Raw genomic sequence first — 19,012 nt, forward strand, 5'->3', positions numbered from 1 at the left:
ATGGTCTGGGACAGTTTGAGAAGTTGTTCGTACTGAAAGTGAGAAAATGATGAGTGCTCATGCAGTCCACAGGTTGATCATAATATACCATAAAAAGTGGATCCACCCCATGTGTTTGAAAGACAATGGGCTTTGGAAGGTAAGAACCTTGGTTCAAATAACATGACATGCAGACTCAATGTCTTTTAGCTTTAATTCCCTTAAAATAATAACCACTTTGAAGATTTAAATAATGTGATACATGGAAAGGAACTAGTACATTTTTCAGTACCTAAAATTGTGATTTTATGTTTCTTTTTAATCCTTCCATGTTAAATTTTTAGAACTTAAGGTATAAGGCCATTTTAAAAACAAAAGACTGCTGTTTAGCTCTTAAAACTTAATTAACGTGGATAAATGAGAATTTTGGAAAAAAACAATGTTCGTGGAAAGTCTGCAGTGACCACAGTGCCCTGCACAGTGTAGTATTAAAATTAATCAATTTCCATCTATCTTTATTTGGCCATACCACTAGATCAGGCACCACGTATTATATCCAGAGAGTGTCTCCTGCTGCTGCTGTCTGCTGGTTTTATTGCTTGCCCTAGAGATAATACTTCCTTTGGAAATGAGAATGAATTAGTTGGAAAATGATCTACTTGTAGCTGATTCTACAGGACAAGCTTACCTGATAATCATATGTGTTTGAGTTGCTTGAATCTATCAAGAGAAAAAAATTTAATATACTCATCACCTTATAAAGGTAGACATTTATCTTATTAAGGAATTTGCCAAATAATGATTATTAACAACTTCAAAAAGCTGCATAGTGTTTAATGTCTCTTTTGGCACCTAAAGCATCCTGCTAACTTACATGAGAATCCATTCATTCACTCACTCATTTAACATTTATTGAGTGCCTACTGGGTGCAAGTCATTACTCTCTCTTCTTAGTATTTCGGGGCAATATTTAGAAGAATCTAAATTGGAATATTGATAACTAAAGCTTTGTTTGTGTGTGTGTGTGTGTATTTGTTTGTTTTCAACTCAACCAACTGATTTACATTCAGTCAATTCAATTCAATGTATTGAACTGAACAGGCAAATTGCTAGATGTTGTAGACATAGCTAGCAAATGAGATAGCAGCTCTTTCCTCATGGAATATTTAGTAAGAAAAAGAAAATCACAATACAGCACTGTGTATTACTTGTAAAATATGTGTGCAAATAGACAAAGAAAAGAAACTTGAAAAATGGAAGCTTTATGCTAAAATGGCAGAAATTAAGAGTATTATCTTAATTTTAAAATTTGGCAATGATGGTGTCATGGGTTAAATTGCATTCCCTCAAATTCATATATTGAAATTATAACCTCTTGAACCTCAGAATGTGACTGTATTTGGAGATAGGATCTTTAAAGTTTAATTAAGTTAAAATAAGTTGAGTAGGGTGGGCCCTAATCCAATATGACTGGTATCTTTCTAAAAAGAGGAAATGCAGACACACAGAAGGAAGACCATGTGAAGACACAGGAGGAAGACTGCCATCTAAAAACTAAGGAAAGAGGCCTCAGAAGAAACCAACTCTGCCAAAAACTCTTATCTTAGACTTATGGCCCCTAGAACTGTGGAAAATAAATGTTTGTTGTTTAAGCCACCCAGTCTATAGTAGTTTGTTATGGCAGCCCTAGCAAACTAATCCAGATGGCATAACAAATGATATGAAAAAAAATCTTGACAAAAATCCTCACATTATCAGGTGTCAGCAGCTCTGGTTTCATCACTAATTCTCACACTTGCTCTGTGTCCTGCAAGTCACCTAGTTTTGATTAAAATCAATTTATTCCCTTAGAAATCCCTAAGGGTATCCTTTCCATTTATGTTATCTGATGGTTGTAAGGATTAAATGAAATTCTGATTTGAAAAGTCATTGATGACCATTAAGAACCATATAAAGATGAGAGATATTGACTTGGTAAAAGATAATCTCTTTGAATTTCACACAAATGTGCACACAGTATGCCCAAGTCAGTAATTTTATGGATTAACAGTTTTCAGGAAAGCCGAGGGTCATTAGTAGGCTAATAAACATTATTTTTGTATCTTGGAATAAAAAGGCACCCCAATTATTCAATTTTGATTTTTCAAAATTTATTCAATTTTGGTTTTTCTGTTCATGAAATTTTTATGTCTGGACAGTGATAATAATATAACTTCAGGAAGGGGACTATATTCGTTCGTTTTCATACTGCTATAAAGAACTGCCCGAGACTGGGCTGACTTTATAATGGAAGGGGGTTTTCTTGATTCACAGTTTAACATGGCTGGGGAGGCCTCAGGAAACTTACAGTCATGGTGGAAGGTGAAGGGGAAGCAAGGCATCTTTTTCACAAAGCGGCAGGAATAAGAAGTGCTGAGCAAAGGGGAAAGATGCCCTTATAAAACTATCAGATCTCATGTGGACTCATTCACTATCATGAGAACAGCATGGGGAAACCTCCCCTGTGATTGAATTATCTGCAGCTTGACACATGGGGATTATGGGGATTACAATTTAAGGTGAGATTTGGGTGAGGACACAAAGCCTAACCATATCAGAAACCATATTACTGAAGAGAAGTTCTCTTGCTCACCTCAGCCATCTCTATCTTCTAGCAAGTTGGAATTTAAAAATTCCAGGCAGAATGGAGCTTTTTATTTTTTAAAAAAGAAAAAAAAATCTATTAAAGGAACATCATCACAAAGTAAAGCCAACTTTAATTTGGATTTTACTTCCTCTACAAATATGAAATACAAAGGACATGTACAAGAAGTTTTATGAAAAGCAAGAAGAGCGAGAACTGTAGAACTTGCTGGAAGTGTTCAGTCAGTTGATTGAAATGATAAAGGAAAAAGAAGCACAGGGCAAACTAAAATGATGCCTCAGTTATAGTTCATGGAGAAATGACCCAGGGCAAAATGAACATGATTTGAATGCTCACTCCAAATCAGAGTTAGTAACCGGATCACTTTCTTTGTATATATTTTTCTCTTAATCTTGTATTTTCTCTTTTATTCCTCCTCTGGTACCCCTGCACTTTTATTTGAGAACTCTGCAGTTGACCTTCATGGCTTCATTTTCCAATTCACATGCAACTGTCACAAATTGAAAGACTAGCATCTGAACTCTAGTTCACAGGGAAGGAATTTTTTTACTTTGGTGATTCAAATAGAACTGACTGTTAGCCACTGAAAGAGATTTCATCCCTACAAGCAAGTCAGGTAGACCCAGAAAGTGACTTTTCAAAAAAACTGGGTAAGCAGAAATACCTTGCTGCTACTAAAGAGTGTGTTTTCACAAACTAAACACTACTATCTTTATAGATTAAGTGACCTGCTAGTGACTTGCAATTTACCTAATAAAATCTATTAAATAGATAAAATTAAGAAATCAAGAAATCATTCAAGACAGAAGAATGCAAGTCTAATGCAAAGTAAGTGTATTATCTCAGGTATCAACATGAATATATCTTAAAAGGATAAAGTTGACTGGCAAAAGCAAGTTATAAAATGATATATATGATGTGATTATATTTATGAAAATATTTATTTTTTAGAGACAGATTATCTCTCTGTTGCCCAGGCTGGAGTGCAGTGGTGCAGTCATAGCTCACTGTAGCCTTGAACCCCTTGGCTCAAGCAATCCTCCCACCTCAGCTTCCTGAGTAGCTAGGACTACAGGTGCATGCCACCATGCTGGGCTATTTAAAAAAATTTTTTTTTCGAGGTCTTGGTTTGGTGCTCTGGCTTGTTTCAAACTTCTGGCCTCAAGCAATCTGCCCACCTTGGCCTCTTAAAGTGCTGGGATTGCAAGCATGAGCCACCATGCCCATACTGAAAATATTTAAAAATACATAAAAATATTTTAAAATATTACATATACATTTGTGATAAAAGTATAATAGTATGTATGAAAATGATAACACAAATGTTAGGGTAGTGATTACTTCAGGGGAGAAAAAGTTGAGGGTAAGTGGGACTTACAGCTTTTTTTACATGAATGTTAATATTTTATTGAGAATTAAAAATGTTCTAAAGTTATTAAGCTCAGAGGTAGAAATGACCTCTACCAATAAACTTTATAGTCAAAGACAATTTGTGCATTTTAGTAAGTTCCTAATTGTGGTATAAAAATCATCAAGACTTATAAAATCAAATATAAAACATCTATAAAATGTTAAAATATGATAGGATGGTTTGTGACCAATACAGCACAATGTCTGCTTATTGGTGACAGAGTGAAAATTCTCCTGTAATGAAGCTATACTCTTTTCCTCAAACTTATTTTATATTACAAACTCTTGGTGCTCTTTAACCAATTTGGCCGCCATCATTTCCACTCTTGTCTCTAAAGTCAGGAGGAAGATATGAGGGATCTGTCACACAAACTAAACTTGTCACCAAGTAGAGTAAGAATTGAACATCTCAATGAGCAACTTGTTTTGTTGCAATAAGACGATATGTTATGCCATTCTAGATGTCTGAAGAAAAGATTTTTCAATAAAGCACCAGATATTTTGACTTTGCAAAGGTGGAGCCTCTGTTCTGATTCCATTTTTAGAAAGAAATACAATTCAAATGGAAATTGCTTCTGGAAAAGAAAACAACATTGATTTTTAACCCATTTCAGGAAAGTAAACATTACAGAAGAGACTTTTAACATTTCAACTACATTCTACATGTGATAATTTAAGCTAAATCAATACTGACAGTTACATGCAGATGCAAACTTTGTCTAAAATATTTCTCCACCATTAGGATTCATTTGTTTTTTAAAAGAGCTATCTGAAGCAAGTATGGCAGCATATTGTCATCTCTTATATCTAGACAGTATTTTCATAGATGTCTTTTTCATTATTTTCTGAATGTTTGGAAGATTTTGAAATTAAAACTAGAATCTCTCTGTAACTTGTGTATTTTATGGTGCAGTTTGCAATATATACCCATTAATGTATAGGTTTGTTTTCAAAAAGGCCAAAGTAACACCCAAATACAGAGAATGTCATCTGTACATTTAGGTAGAGTATTTGTAAATGATATGCATTGCTATTAAGTGAAGTGACAAAGTATAGCAGAAACAGTATGAACATGGTCAGATATAGTAAGTTCCTCTTCAAAGATTTAATGTCTGACTTCCTTGTTCTTTGTTCTTGAGATCAACTTCCTTGTCCCTTCTCCTAAGCCACCTGCTCTGTAAACAACTTTTCCCGCCAGTCCCAATCTGTAATTCACATCTCTTCCTTATTTGGGAAGAGTCCTCTTTTACTCCTGGCTACCCATTCTGTAAACTGCCCTTCCTGCCGAAACTGCCCTTCCCACCTTTGCTGCACCCTGACATGCCCAAACATGCCTTGTGCTGTAACAAACAGCTTTTCTCTTCCCACCTAAGTAGCCATATTCAATTTTAAAAGTAGCCAGTCAGGTCAGTTTAGATTTTGTGGTCTGTCTCCAGCAAATGGGGACAGGACACAGAAGCAGGGACTAACCACATTAGGGATAAAAACCTTTTCCTTCCTTTGTTTGGTGTGCTGTCTCATTGGCCAGAAGTGTGAGCGGCGCCCTTCTGCAGAAGTAAATTTGCCTTGCTGAGAAATCCTTTGTTTGAGTGCTAGTTTTCCTTGCAACTCTGAGTTCTTGTTTCTAACAACATGAGCCTTAGAATGTAATGAACCTAGGATTGAGTTCCAACTCCAACATTTAATAGCTTGAGAAAGTGGTCTTTAAGCTTCAGTAAAGTGGGAACAAAGTGACCTACCCCATGGGGTTATTGAGAGAACTAAATATAATAATATAGATTAAATGCTCAAAAAAGTGACTGATAGAGTAACTATTTAATAACTGGTAACTATCAATGAGTCTATCATTGTCATTATGGAATTTTTGCTTGTTTTTATACATTTTTGGAAGGACATTCAATTTTTATAGTTAGTGTTTTGTTTTTGATAAAATAGCAACATGGGAAGTTGATAGATGGTCAGGTCTTAGTAAGCCCTTCTCCAAAGGTGGTTACTGGCCTATGTATTTCTGTGACCCTTGTTGCTTCATACCTACTTCTACATTGTCAAAATAATTGCTCTCTTCCTGATTTTTCAGGGAAAATGTAGCATTCTCCACAGTGTGTAGAAGGATGGCATTATAAAAAGAGTTCCTCAGTTGTTACCAGCTATTATGCACTGTTTCCATTACAGAGTATCTCCATGGATGATTAGAAGTTTATGAATACAAATCTCATTAACAGTAGTCATGAGGCTTGAGGGAATGTTTAACATCTTTGTTTTAAAAGAATTCCAGAGAGGTCAATTGATTTGATAAGTGTCACAAAATGAGTTACAGGTGAAGCTAGCTCTAGAGTTAGCGCTTCTTAACACTTTAGGTTTCTTAACACTTTATTTGTTCTTTTTTTTGTATTAGGCTTTGAAAACAAGTATGTGTAAAAATAAGATTGTATATAAAAATGTGAATTATGGGCCATTACAACGTCCTTTGTGAGAAATGTGAATTTCAAGGAAATAAAAGAATGGCTAGGTGCTAGCACTGATTCCAGGCTTTTGTGTGGTTTTGTAGGTAAAGAAATGGGACATTGGGAGGCCGAGGTGGGCAGGTCACCTGAGGTCAGGAGTTCGAGAGCAGCCTGACCATGTCTCTACTAAAAAATAATAAAATTCACCATGCGTGGTGGTGCATGTCTGTAATCTCAGCTACTTTGGAGGCTGAGGCAGGAGAATCGCTTGAATCTGGGAGGCGGAGGTTGCGGTGAGCTGAGATTGCGCCATTGCACTCCAGCCTGGGCGTCAAGAGTAAAACACTATCTCAAAAAAAAAAAAAAAAAAAAAAAAGGGACAAAATTAGTATGAGTGGGAATCTAAAAAATTAATAGTGATTTTGTGGAACAATGTTTTTTGCATGGGTTGATTTTAATTCTTAGTGAGAGTTCCTTGTAAAGATAGTCCCCAAAACTTCAGGAGCTGTTGGTGGCCATTTTTCCACTGTGTGGAGAAAAGTAGTCTACTTCAGGAGAAAAGAAAGAAGCCACGGTGGAGGGAGAGCTGAGAGAAGCAGACTGAATCCTAATGATACTTAAGCCTCTCTGGTTCCAGCAATTTCTGGAGTCCAACCTCAACCCTGCCCTTTTCATGACTTAGTTTTTCTGTGAAACTCTCTAGTGCCCTCTAAAAAATTTCCTTTCTGGCTTAAGGTAGTTTGCTTTGGCTTCAGTAGCTTGTGCCCCAAATAATTCTCATAAATACAGCTTATATAATGTTATATTTGTAAGAAAATACTTTGTCTTTTTAATTTACTCGTCTATTACAGATGGAAGAGACATGTGCGTTCACTAAGAGCTTACTCATCGTGTTCTCCTAGACGAATAAAACTAGGCAATAGGGAAGGAGCTTATTGTTAAGAAAGGCATCTGTCGGTGGGATGGCAGTGAGGACTTGATCAGGTTGGCTTGATCTATGAGTGTGTAGCCAATCACTATATTTTGGTTCCCAAACTTTCAAAAGTTATTTGCTGGACTGAACTAATCTCTGTGTTAGAATAAGCAGAAGTGTTGGAATTGTACTCCAGACACTGTGTTGACCTGAAAATGAGGTGTGATGTGACAAATTTAGTATAAACTATTTCACACAGGATTGACTCAGAGGAGCAGATGGCTTTGAGAAAGAACTGTTTGTCATCCAACCAGTATATTCACTGTTTAGCAAAATTGGCAAAAGGCTGTTAAACAAAGAGATTCATTCTGTTAACAAAGCATTCTTTGTGGCCTCTTTGTGTCTTTCAGACACTCAAAGTTGATGCCTGTATGTCTGGTGTTTCTAATAACTACCTGGTGTTTGTTTGTTGTTTGGAGTATAACTGAAAATATTTTTTTCATGGAAAAATTTGCTGAATATTTTTCTCTGGGGGCAAGAGAGGTCTTTGTATTCCATTTCAAGCAGTGGGGAATAGTAATGTAAATATTGGCTGAACAGATTTGCTTAAGTACTAATACTTTCATTTGTGCAATAGGAACTGCATTACAGTATTTGTAGTCTCATTAAAAATGGACCACATCGGTGGTAATGTATAGTGATACACATATACCAAGGTAGAACATGTATGACCTAAGAAGATTTTTTAAAAAATTAATCTTTGTGAGACTTTGTCTTAAAATTCATCTTCCTTAGACTTTGATTCTGCTTCTGACAAATAAGAAACAAAGTCATATTCCCTTAAAAGGCAATTTCCTGGATACCTATTGGCCTATTGGTAAAATGTGTTTGCATCTTTGGAATAAAGATAATGAATAGTGACAAGGTGTTATTTATTAACTGTTGGCTAGTATGGATTCATTAATTTGCTTGTGTATGTAGGTCGAAACAGGTTAGTGTAGAGGAAAATATATCAGTGCCTGCTCTTCTTTGCTCATATTTTTTTTATTGCCAGCATAATTAATTTGCAGTGAGGGGTATAATCTATAATTTAGATGCTGTATCTGGGAAGGCAATGCTTTATATCTGTGGTACCAAATGTATCTGCTAAACATATGATCACTGTCACTAAGACTTTTAGAATAAAATGGCAAACTGAAAATAGCAATGGAGATTATATATTTATAATGTATTTCTTTTCTCTTCTATATTTCTGCAGTTGAAATGTTTGCCCATCACAACAGTCATCAACAGATATACCAAATTAATCTAATGGTAATAGAGTTCAGAACATGCTAATGTACTCCTAGGGGTGTGGAGAGAAAGGCCAGCCTTTTCTCTTTATACTCATTTGAATTTTCCTTCTAATGGCTCTAACTTTGAAATTCTTTTCATGAGACATTTTGATGAGACTTTGTAGAATGGCAGAGATGTACTTAGCCTGTAGGTCAGACTGACCTGTGATCATCACGCAAATCACTTAGCCTCCTTGCCTCAGTTTCCAAGCCTGTGAAATGTAGATTAAAATACCTACCTTGCAGTGGTTTTGTAAAGATAGAATGATCATAATGTTTGTGAAGCATTTAAAACAGTGACAGCATATGGAAGTGCTACATGAAAGGCAGTCCTGATGATTATGATGGAAATAATAATCAAGGTGATGATGGAAGAGAATATTCTTCCTGGAATTCAAGAATTCTTGCTTGAATTCTAAGAAAAGTTTGTTATATCATTTCAAAAGTGACTACAGAATCAAACCGAATGTATTTTCCTGAGAAAGTGAAAAAAGCAGCTTAAAATACTTCCACATTTACTTATTTGCAAAAAGAAATCTAACCACTTGGTCTTAATTTTTACTTATCCATCTGATGTGAGGTTGCTATCTCTTACCATCATAAGACTTTTTGTGAGGTTCTGAAATTCTCAGAACTTAAAGTATAATTTTAAAAAATAAATAAAAATAAAACCCTGTAGTAGCAAAAGTAACTGGATATGAACATGATCATTAATTTTTCCCAATTACTTGAGTTACTTTTTAAGGAAATACATTCGGTTTGATTCTCCAGTCACTTTTGAAATGAGCTGGGTGTGGTGGCGGGTGCCTGTGGTCCCAGATACACGGGAGGCTGAGATGGGAGGATTGCTTTGGCCCAGGAGCAACCCGCCACCACACCCGGCTCATTTCAAAAGTGACTAGAGAATCAAACCGAATGTATTTCCTTAAAAATACATATGATCAAGAGTGTATAAAAAACCTCTTGATCATATGAATTTGATATGAATTTGTCTGAATTACAGATAAGAGGATTTGTAGGATTTGAGAGGTATGACTGAAAGTAAGGGCATCTGTTCTTTTTAATTTTCTCCAGGTCTTGCCTCCCTGTGCAGAAGCAAGGGGATCAGAAACTCCCTTTTCACTACCTGCCCGCTGGTTTAGCTAAATGAATGCTCCCATCTGGGGCCACAGTCAGGGGCAAGAGATATAAGCAAAGGATTCATTTGTTTTTAGTTGCACCATCAGAGATGCCAAGTGGTAGAAATGGCCAGAAGGGACAGTGTGAAGTGGTGGCAGCATCCATGGCACTGGACAAGATGACCAGCAGGGGAGATAGTAACTTAATCTCCTTGCTCCCTGCCCATGGCTTTTACCTACAGTCTAGTTGTCTGTGGTGCCTGCCCAATTTCTGGGCCTGGTTCTGTAATCTCTCTGTTGATTCTGAGAGCTACTTGATATCCTTTAAGAAAATCCTTTAAAAAAATATCTAACACAGAGTTATGTTCTTTTATTTACATGTAATATATTTTAAAATATACTCAGTATAATTTATGCATTTAAATAAGTGGTATCTTTTAAGATGGCCTATTAGGAAGTAATTCTTGTGAATTACCTTTTTGAGTTGTGTAATGATATATGCTCTATTACCTTGTGACCAGAATTGGTTCTAAACTATTTTGGATACTTAAAAAAAATTGAATCCAAATGTGTTTGGGGAAAAAAAAAAAAAAAGCTAAGTAAGAATGTTGAATAGAACATGCTATTGGCTCAGATAGAATTCCAAACAAGAATTTTCAAACTGTTTTGGTACTGGGTACATTCTCAAAATAAGCATAGATCTTCTTCAAGTTCCTACTTTTGAAGGTGACATTGTTTGTATGCTTTAATTCACACACACACACACACACACACACACACACACACACTATTCTTCTCCCAAACAAAATAGGGTATATAACTTTTCTTGCTTGAATTCTTTTTTTTTTAAAGTTTTAATTTTCCTTTATTTAGAACAACATTAAATAACAAATAAAAAACACCAGAAGTTGAGAGAGAAGGAGAGAGACCAAAGTAAAAAGGGAAAAGAATTATATTTTAATACTCTTAATGGCATTTTTCCCCTACTTTTTGAACAAAGGGCCTACTTTTTCATTTTACAAGCACCACATATTCTATAGCTAGTCCTGTTTTCAACAAGCCTCCCAGCGATTCTGATGTAAGGACAGGATTGAGAACCACTGGAGCAGATTACCTTTTTTTTTTTCTGACACGGAGCTTCACTCTGTCACCCAGGCTGGAGTGCAATGGCACGATCACGGCTCACTGCAGCCTTCACCTCCTGGGCCGAAGCAATCCTCCCACCTCAGCCTCCCGTGTAGCTGGGACCACAGGCACCCGCCACCACATCCGGCTCATTTCAAAAGTGACTAGAGAATCAAACCGAATGTATTTCCTTAAAAAGTAACTCAAGTAATTGGGAAAAATTAACGATCATGTTCATATCCAGTTACTTTTGCTACTACAGGGTTTTATTTTTATTTATTTTTTAAAATTATACTTTAAGTTCTGAGATACATGTACAGAATGTGCAGGTTTGTTACATAGGTATACACGTGCCATGGTGGTTTGCTGCACCCATCAACCCGTCATCTACATTAGATATTTTTCCTAATGCTATCCCTCCCCCAGACCCTCATCCACTGGGAGGCCCCAGTGTGTGATGTTCCCCTCCCTGTGTTCATGTGTTCTCATTGTTCAACTCCCACTTGAGTGAGAACATGCAGTGTTTGGTTTTCTGTTCCTGTGTTAGTTTGCTGAGAATGATGGTTTCCAGCTTGATTCGTGTCCCTCCAAAGAACATGAATTCATCCTTTTTTATGGCTGCATAGTATTCCATGGTGTATATGTGCCACATTTTCTTAATCCAGTCTATCATTCATGGGCATTTGGGTTGGTTCCAAGTCTTTGATACTGTGAATAGGGCTGGAGTAAACATATGTGTGCATGTGTCTTTATAGTAGAATGATTTATAATCCTTTGGGTATATACCCAGTAATGGGATTGCTGGGTCAAATGGTATTTCTGGTTCTAGATCCTTGAGGAATCACCACACTGTCTTTCACAATGGTTGAACTAATTTACACTCCCACCAACAGTGTAAAAGCATTCCTATTTCTCCACATCCTCTCCAGCATCTGTTGTTTCCTGAGTTTTTAATGATCGCCATTCTAACTGGTGTGAGATGGTATCTCATTGTAGTTTTGATTTGCATTTTTCAAATGACCGGTGATGATGAGCTGTTTTTCATATGTTTGTTGGGCGCATAAATGCCTTCTTTTGAGAAGTGTCTGTTCATATCCTTTGGCCACTTTTTGATGAGGTTGTCTGATTTTTTTCTTGTAAACTTAGGTTCCTTGTAGATTCTGGATATTATCCCTTTGTCAGATGGATAGATTGCAAAAATTTTCTCCCGTTCTGTAGGTTGCCTGTTCACTCTGATGACAGTTTCTTTTGCTGTGCCGAAACTCTTCAGGTTTTTTTTTTGCTCTATGTGAAAACCTTTGTTGTGATCGCCAATTAGTGCATCAGTCACTCTTAAGTATTTTTAAACCTTAGCAAAAATAAATCCCTTTAATCTTGCTCCCAGCTTTTATTTTTACAGTGCTTTTATTTTTCATAGTATTTTCTGAACTTTCTCCAACATTTCCACATTTTCTTTTTTTTATTATTATTATACTTGAAGTTCTAGGGTACATGTGAACAACGTGCAGGTTTGTTACATATGTATACACATGTCATGTTGGTGTACTGCACCCATTAACTCGTCATTTACATTAGGTATTTCTCCTAATGCTATCCCTCCCCATGACAGGCCCTAGTGTGTGATGTTCCCCACCCTGTGTCCAGGTGTTCTCATTGTTCAATTTCCACGTAAGAGTGAGAACATGCGGTGTTTGGTTTTCTGTCCTTGTGATAATTTGCTCAGAATGATGGTTTCCAGTTTCATCCATGTCACTACAAAGGACATGAACTCATCCTTTTTTATGGCTGCATAATATTCCATGGTGTATATGTGCCACATTTTCTTAATCCAGTGTATTATTGATGGACATTTGGGTTGGTTCCAAGTCTTTGCTATTGTGAATAGTGTGCAATAAACATACTTGTGCATGTGTCTTAATAGCAGCATGGTTTATAATCCTTTGGGTATATACCCAGTAATGAGATTGCTGAGTCAAATCGTATTTCTAGTTCTAGATCCTTGAGGAATTGCCACACTGTCTTCCACAATGGTTGAATTAGTTTATAGTCCCACCAACAGTGTGAAAGTGTTCCTGTTTCTCCACATCCTCTTCAGCACCTGTTTTTTCCTGACTTTTTAATGATCACCATTCTAACTGGCATCAGATGGTATCTCATTGTGGTTTTGATTTGCATTTCTTTGATGGCCGGTGATGATGGGCATTTTTCCATGTGTTTGTTGGCTGCATAAATGTCTTCTTTTGAGAAGTGTCTGTTCATATCCTTTGCCCACTTTTTGATGGGGTTGTTTGATTTTTTCTTGTAAATTTGTTGGAGTTCTTTGTAGATTCTGGATATTAGCCCTTTGATAGGTAGATTGCAAAAAATTTCTCCCATTCTGTAGGTTGCCTGTTCACTCTGATGGTGGTTTCTTTTGCTGTGCAGAAGCTCTTTAGTTTAATTAGATCCCATTTGTCAATTTTGGGTTTTGTTGCCATTGCTTTTGGTGTTTTAGTCATGAAGTCCTTGCCCATCCCTATGTCCTGAATGGTATTGCCTAGGTTTTCTTCTAGGGTTTTTATGGGTTTAGGTCTAACATTTAAGTCTTTAATCCATCTTGAATTAATTTTTGTATAAAGTGTAAGGAAGGGATCCAGTTTCAGCTTTCTACATGTGGCTAGCCGGTTTTCCCAGCACCATTTATTAAATAGGGAATCCTTTCTCCATTTCTTGTTTTTGTCAGGTTTGTCAAAAATCAGATGGTTGTAGATGTGTGGTATTATTTCTGAGGGCTCTGTTCTGTTCCATTGATCTATACCTCTGTTTTGGTACCAGTACCATGCTGTTTTGGTTACTGTAGTCATGTAGTATAGTTTGAAGTCAGGTAGCATGATGATTCCAGCTTTGTTCTTTTTGCTTAGGATTGTCTTGGCAATGCAGGCTCTTTTTTGGTTGCATATGAACTTTAAAGTAGTTTTTTCCAATTCTGTGAAGAAAGTCATTGGTAGCATGATGGGGATTACATTGAATCTATAAATTACCTTGGGTAGTATGGCCATTTTCATGATATTGATTCTTCCTATCCATGAGCATGGAATGTTCTTCCATTTTTTTTGTGTCCTCTTTTATTTTGTTGAGCAGTGATTTGTAGTTCTCCTTGAAGAGGTCCATCACATCCCTTGTAAGTTGGATTCCTAGGTATTTTATTCTCTTTGAAGCAATTGTGAATGGGAGTTCACTCATGATTTGGCTCTCTGTTTGTCTGTTACTGGTGTATAGGAATGCTTGTGATTTTTGCACGTTGATTTTGTATCCTGAGACTTTGCTGAAGTTGCTTATCAGCTTAAGGAGATTTTGGGCTGAGACAATGGGGTTTTCTAGATATACAATCATGTCATCTGCAAACAGGGACAGTTTGACTTCCTCTTTTCCTAAATGAATACCCTTTATTTCGTTCTCCTGCCTGACTGCCCTGGCCAGAACTTCCAACACTGTATTGAATAGGAGTGGTGAGAGAGGGCATCCCTGTCTTGTGCCAGTTGTCAAAGAGAATGCTTCCAGTTTTTGCCCATTCAGTATGATATTGGCTGTGGGTTTGTCATAAATAGCTCTTATTATTTTGAGATACATTCCATTGATAACGTAGTTTATTGAGCGTTTTTAGCATGAAGGGGTGTTGAATTTTGTCAAAGGCCTTTTCTGCATCTATTGAGATAATCATGTGGTTTTTGTCATTGGTTCTGTTTATGTGATGGATTACGTTTATTGGTTTGTGTATGTTGAACCAGCCTTGCATCCCAGGGATGAAGCCGACTTGATTGTGGTGGATAAGCTTTTTGATGTGCTGCTGGATTCAGTTTTCCAGTATTTTATTGAGGATTTTTGCATCGATGCTAATCAGGGATATTGGCCTGAAATTTTGTTGTTGTTGTTGTTGTGTCTCTGCCAGGTTTTGGTAATCAAGATGATGCTGGCCTCATAAAATGAGTTAGGGATGACTCCCTCTTTTTCTATTGTTTGGAATAGTTTCAGAAGAAAGGGTACCAGCTCCTCTTTGTACCTCTGGTAGAATTTGGTTGTGAATCCATCTGGTCCTGGGCTTTGACTGGTAGGCTATTAATTATTGCCTCAGTTTCAGAAATTGTTATTGGTCTATTCTGGTATTCAACTTCTTTCTGGTTTAGTCTTGGGAGGGTGTATGTGTCAAGGAATTTATCCATTTCTTCCAGATTTTCTAGTTTATTTGCATAGAGGTATTTATATTATTCTCTGATGGTAGTTTTTATTTCTGTGTGATCAGTGGTGATACTCCTTTATCATTTTTTATTGTGTCTATTTGATTCTTCTCTCTCTTCTTCTTTATTAGTCTGGCTAGCGGTCTATTTTGTTAATCTTTTCAAAATACCAGCTCTTGGATTCATTGATTTTTTTGGTGGGTTTTTCGTGTCTCTATCTCCTTCAGTTCTGCTCTGATCTTAGTTATTTCTTGTCTTCTGCTCACTTTTGAATTTGCTTGCTCCTGCTTCTCTAGTTCCTTTAATTGTGATGTTAGGGTGTCGATTTAGATCTTTCTTGCTTTCTCCTGTGGGCATTTAGTGCTATAAGTTTCCCTCTAAATGCTGCTTTAGCTGTGTCCCAGAGATTCTGCTACGTTGTATCTTTGTTCTCATTGGTTTGGAAAAACTTATTTATTTCTGCCTTAATTACATTATTTACCCAGTAGGCATTCAGGAGCAGATTGTTCAGTTTCCATGTAGTTGTGCAGTTTTGAGTGAGTTTCTTAATCCTGAGTTCTAATTTGATTGCACTGTGGTCTGAGAGACTGTTATGATTTCCATTCTTTTGCATTTGCTGAGGAGTGTTGTACTTCCAATTATTTGGTCAATTTTAGAATTAGTGTGATGAGGTGCTGAGAAGAATGTATATTCTGTTGTTTTGGGGTGGAGAGTTCTGTAGATGTCTATTAGATTTGCTTGGTCCCAGAGCTGAGTTCAAGTCCTGAATATCCTTGATAATTTTCTGTCTCGTTGATCTGTGTAATATTGACAATGGGTTGTTAAAGTCTTCCACTATTATTGTGTGGCAGTCTAAGTCTCCTTGTAGGTCTCTAAGAACTTGCTTTATGAACCTGGGACCTCCTGTATTGGGTGCATATATATTTAGGATAGTTAGCTTTTCTTGCTGCATTGATCCCTTTACCATTATGTAATGCCCTTCTTTGTCTTTTTTGATCTTTGTTGGTTTAAAGTCTGTTTTATCAGAGACTAGGATTGCAACCCCTGGTTTTTTTTTTTTTTTGCTTGCTAGATATTCCTCTTCCCTTTATTTTGAGCCTATGTGTGTCTCTGCACGTGAGATGCATCACCTAAATACAGCACAGCAATGAGTCTTGACTCTTTATCCAGTTTTCCAATCTTTGTCTTTTAAAGTAACCCATTTACATTTAAGCTTAATATTGTTATGTGTGAATTTGATCCTGTCATTATGATGCTAGCTGGTTATTTTGCCCATTAGTTGATGCAGTTTCTTCATGGTGTCGATGTTCTTTACAATTTGGTATGTTTTTGCAGTGCCTGGTACCGGTTGTTCCTTTCCACGTTTAGTGCTTCCTTCAGGCCCTCTTGTAAGGCAGGCCTGGTGGTGACATAATCTCTCAGCATTTGCTTGTCTGTAAAGGATTTTATTTCTCCTTCACTTATGAAGCTTAGTTTGGCTGCAAATGAAATTCTGGATAGAAAATTCTTTTCTTTAAGAATGTTGAATATTGGCCCCCACTGTCTTCTGTCTTGTAGGGTTTCTGCAGAGAGATCTGCTGTTAGTCTGATGAGCGTCCCTTTGTGGGTAACCCAACCTTTCTCTGTGGCTGCCCTTAACATTTTTTCCTTCATTTCAACCTTGGTGAATCTGACGATTATGGGTTGCTCTTCTCAAGGAGTATCTTTGTGGTTTCTCTGTATTTCTTGAATTTGAATGTTGGCCTGTCTTCCTAGGTTGGGGAAGTTCTGCTGGATAACATCCTGAAGAGTGTTTTCCAACTTGGTTCCATTCTCCCCATCACTTTCAGGTACACCAATCAGACGTAGATTTGGTATTTTCACATAGTCCCATATTTCTTGGAGGATTTGTTCATTCCTTTTTATTATTTTTTCTCTAATCTTGTCTTCATGCTTTATTTCATTAAGTTGATCTTCAATCTCTGATCTCCTTTCTTCCTGTTCATCAATTCAGCTATTGATACTTGTGTATGCTTCACAAAGTTCCGTGATGTGCTTTTCAGCTCCATCAGGTCATTTATGTTCTTCTCTTAGCTGGTTATTCTAGTTAGCAATTTCTCTCCTCTTTTTTAAGGTTCTTAGCTTTCTTGCATTGGGTTAGAACATGCTCCTTTAGCTGGGAGGCATTTGTTTTTACCCACCTTCTGAAGCTTACTTCTGTCAGTTCATCAAACTCATTCTCCATCCAGTTTTGTTCTCTTGCTGGCAAGGAGTTGTGATCCTTTGGCAGAGAAGGGGCGTTTTTGTTTTTGGAATTTTCAGCCTTTTTGCACTGCTTTTTCTTCATCTTTGTGGATTTATGTACCTTTGTTCTTTGATGTTGGTGACCTTTGGATGGGGTTTTTGTTTGGACATCCTTTTTGTTTATGTTGATGCTATTTCTTTCTGTTCGTTAGTTTTGCTTCTGACAGGCCCCTCTGCTGCAGGTCTCCTGGAGTTTGCTGGACGTCCACTCCAGACCTTGTTTGCCTGGGTATCACCAGCGGAGGCTGCAGAACAGCAAAGATTGCTTCCTGTTCTTTCCTCTGGAAGCTTCATCCCAGGGGGGCATCCACCAGATGCCGGCTAGAGGTGTCCCGTATGAGGTGTCTGTCGACCCCTGCTGGGAGGTGTCTTTCAGTCAGCAGGCACGGGGGTCGGGGACCCACTTGAGGAGGCAGTCTGTCCCTTAGCAGAGCTTCAGCGCTGTTCTGGGAGACCTGCTGCTCTCTTCAGAGCCGGCAGGCAGGAACATTTAAGTCTGCTGCAGCTGCACCCACAGCCGCCCTTCCCCCAGGTGCTCTGTCCCAGGGAGGTGGGAGTTTTATCTATAAGCTCCTGACTGGAGCTGGTGTCTTTCTTTCAGAGATGCCCTGCCCAGAGAGAAGTAATCTAGAGAGGCAATCTGGCTCCAGCGGCTTTGCTGAGCTGTGATGGACTCTCCCCTGTTCAAACTTCCTGGAGGCTTTTTTTACACTGTGAGGGAAAAACCGCCTACTCAAGCCTCAGTAATGGCAGATACCCCTACCCCTACCAAGCTCGAGCATCCCAGGTTGACTTCAGACTGCTGTGCTGGCAGCAAGAATTTCAAGCCAGTGGATCTTAGCTTGCTGGGCTCCTTGCGGGCGGAATCCACTGAGCTAGACTGCTTGGCTCCCTGGCTTCAGCCTCTTTTTCAGGGGAGTGAACGGTTTTGTTTCGTTCACTTTCTGAGTGCCACTGGGGTATGAGAAAAAACTCCTGCAGCTAGCTTGGTGTCTGCCCAAATGGCCGCCCAGTTTTGTGCTTGAAACGCAGGGCCTTGGTTCTGTAGGCACCCGAGGGAATCTCCTAGCCTGCAGGTTGCAAAGACCATGGGAAAAATGTAGTATCTGGGCATGAGGAAAGGAGCACACCTTTCCTCACTGCACAGTCCCTCACAGCTTCCCTTGGCTAGTGGAGGGAGTTTCCCGACCCCTTGTGCTTCCTGTGTAAGGCAGTGCTCCACCCTGCTTCGGCTCGCCGTGGGCTGCACTCACTGTCTAACCAGTCCTAATGAGATGAGATGAGTACCTCAGTTGGAAATGCAGAAATCACCCACCTTCTGCACTGATCTTGCTCGGAGCTGAAGACCGGAGCTGTTCCTATTCGGCCATCAGGCTGGCCACCTCCAGGGTTTTATTTTTTAATGGAAATTTAAAGTTATTTTTAAACTTTGCAGTGCCTGGACCATACTGAACACTGAATGCTGTAGTTCTCTTTTCAAAACAATTAGATAGCCACTTTAACTTATAGCAATAATAAAATCTGTAGCTATGAGGACCAAACAGTTTC

Source organism: Pongo abelii, chromosome 6 (genome assembly GCF_028885655.2).
Source record: "Pongo abelii isolate AG06213 chromosome 6, NHGRI_mPonAbe1-v2.0_pri, whole genome shotgun sequence".
Lineage (NCBI taxonomy): Eukaryota > Metazoa > Chordata > Mammalia > Primates > Hominidae > Pongo > Pongo abelii.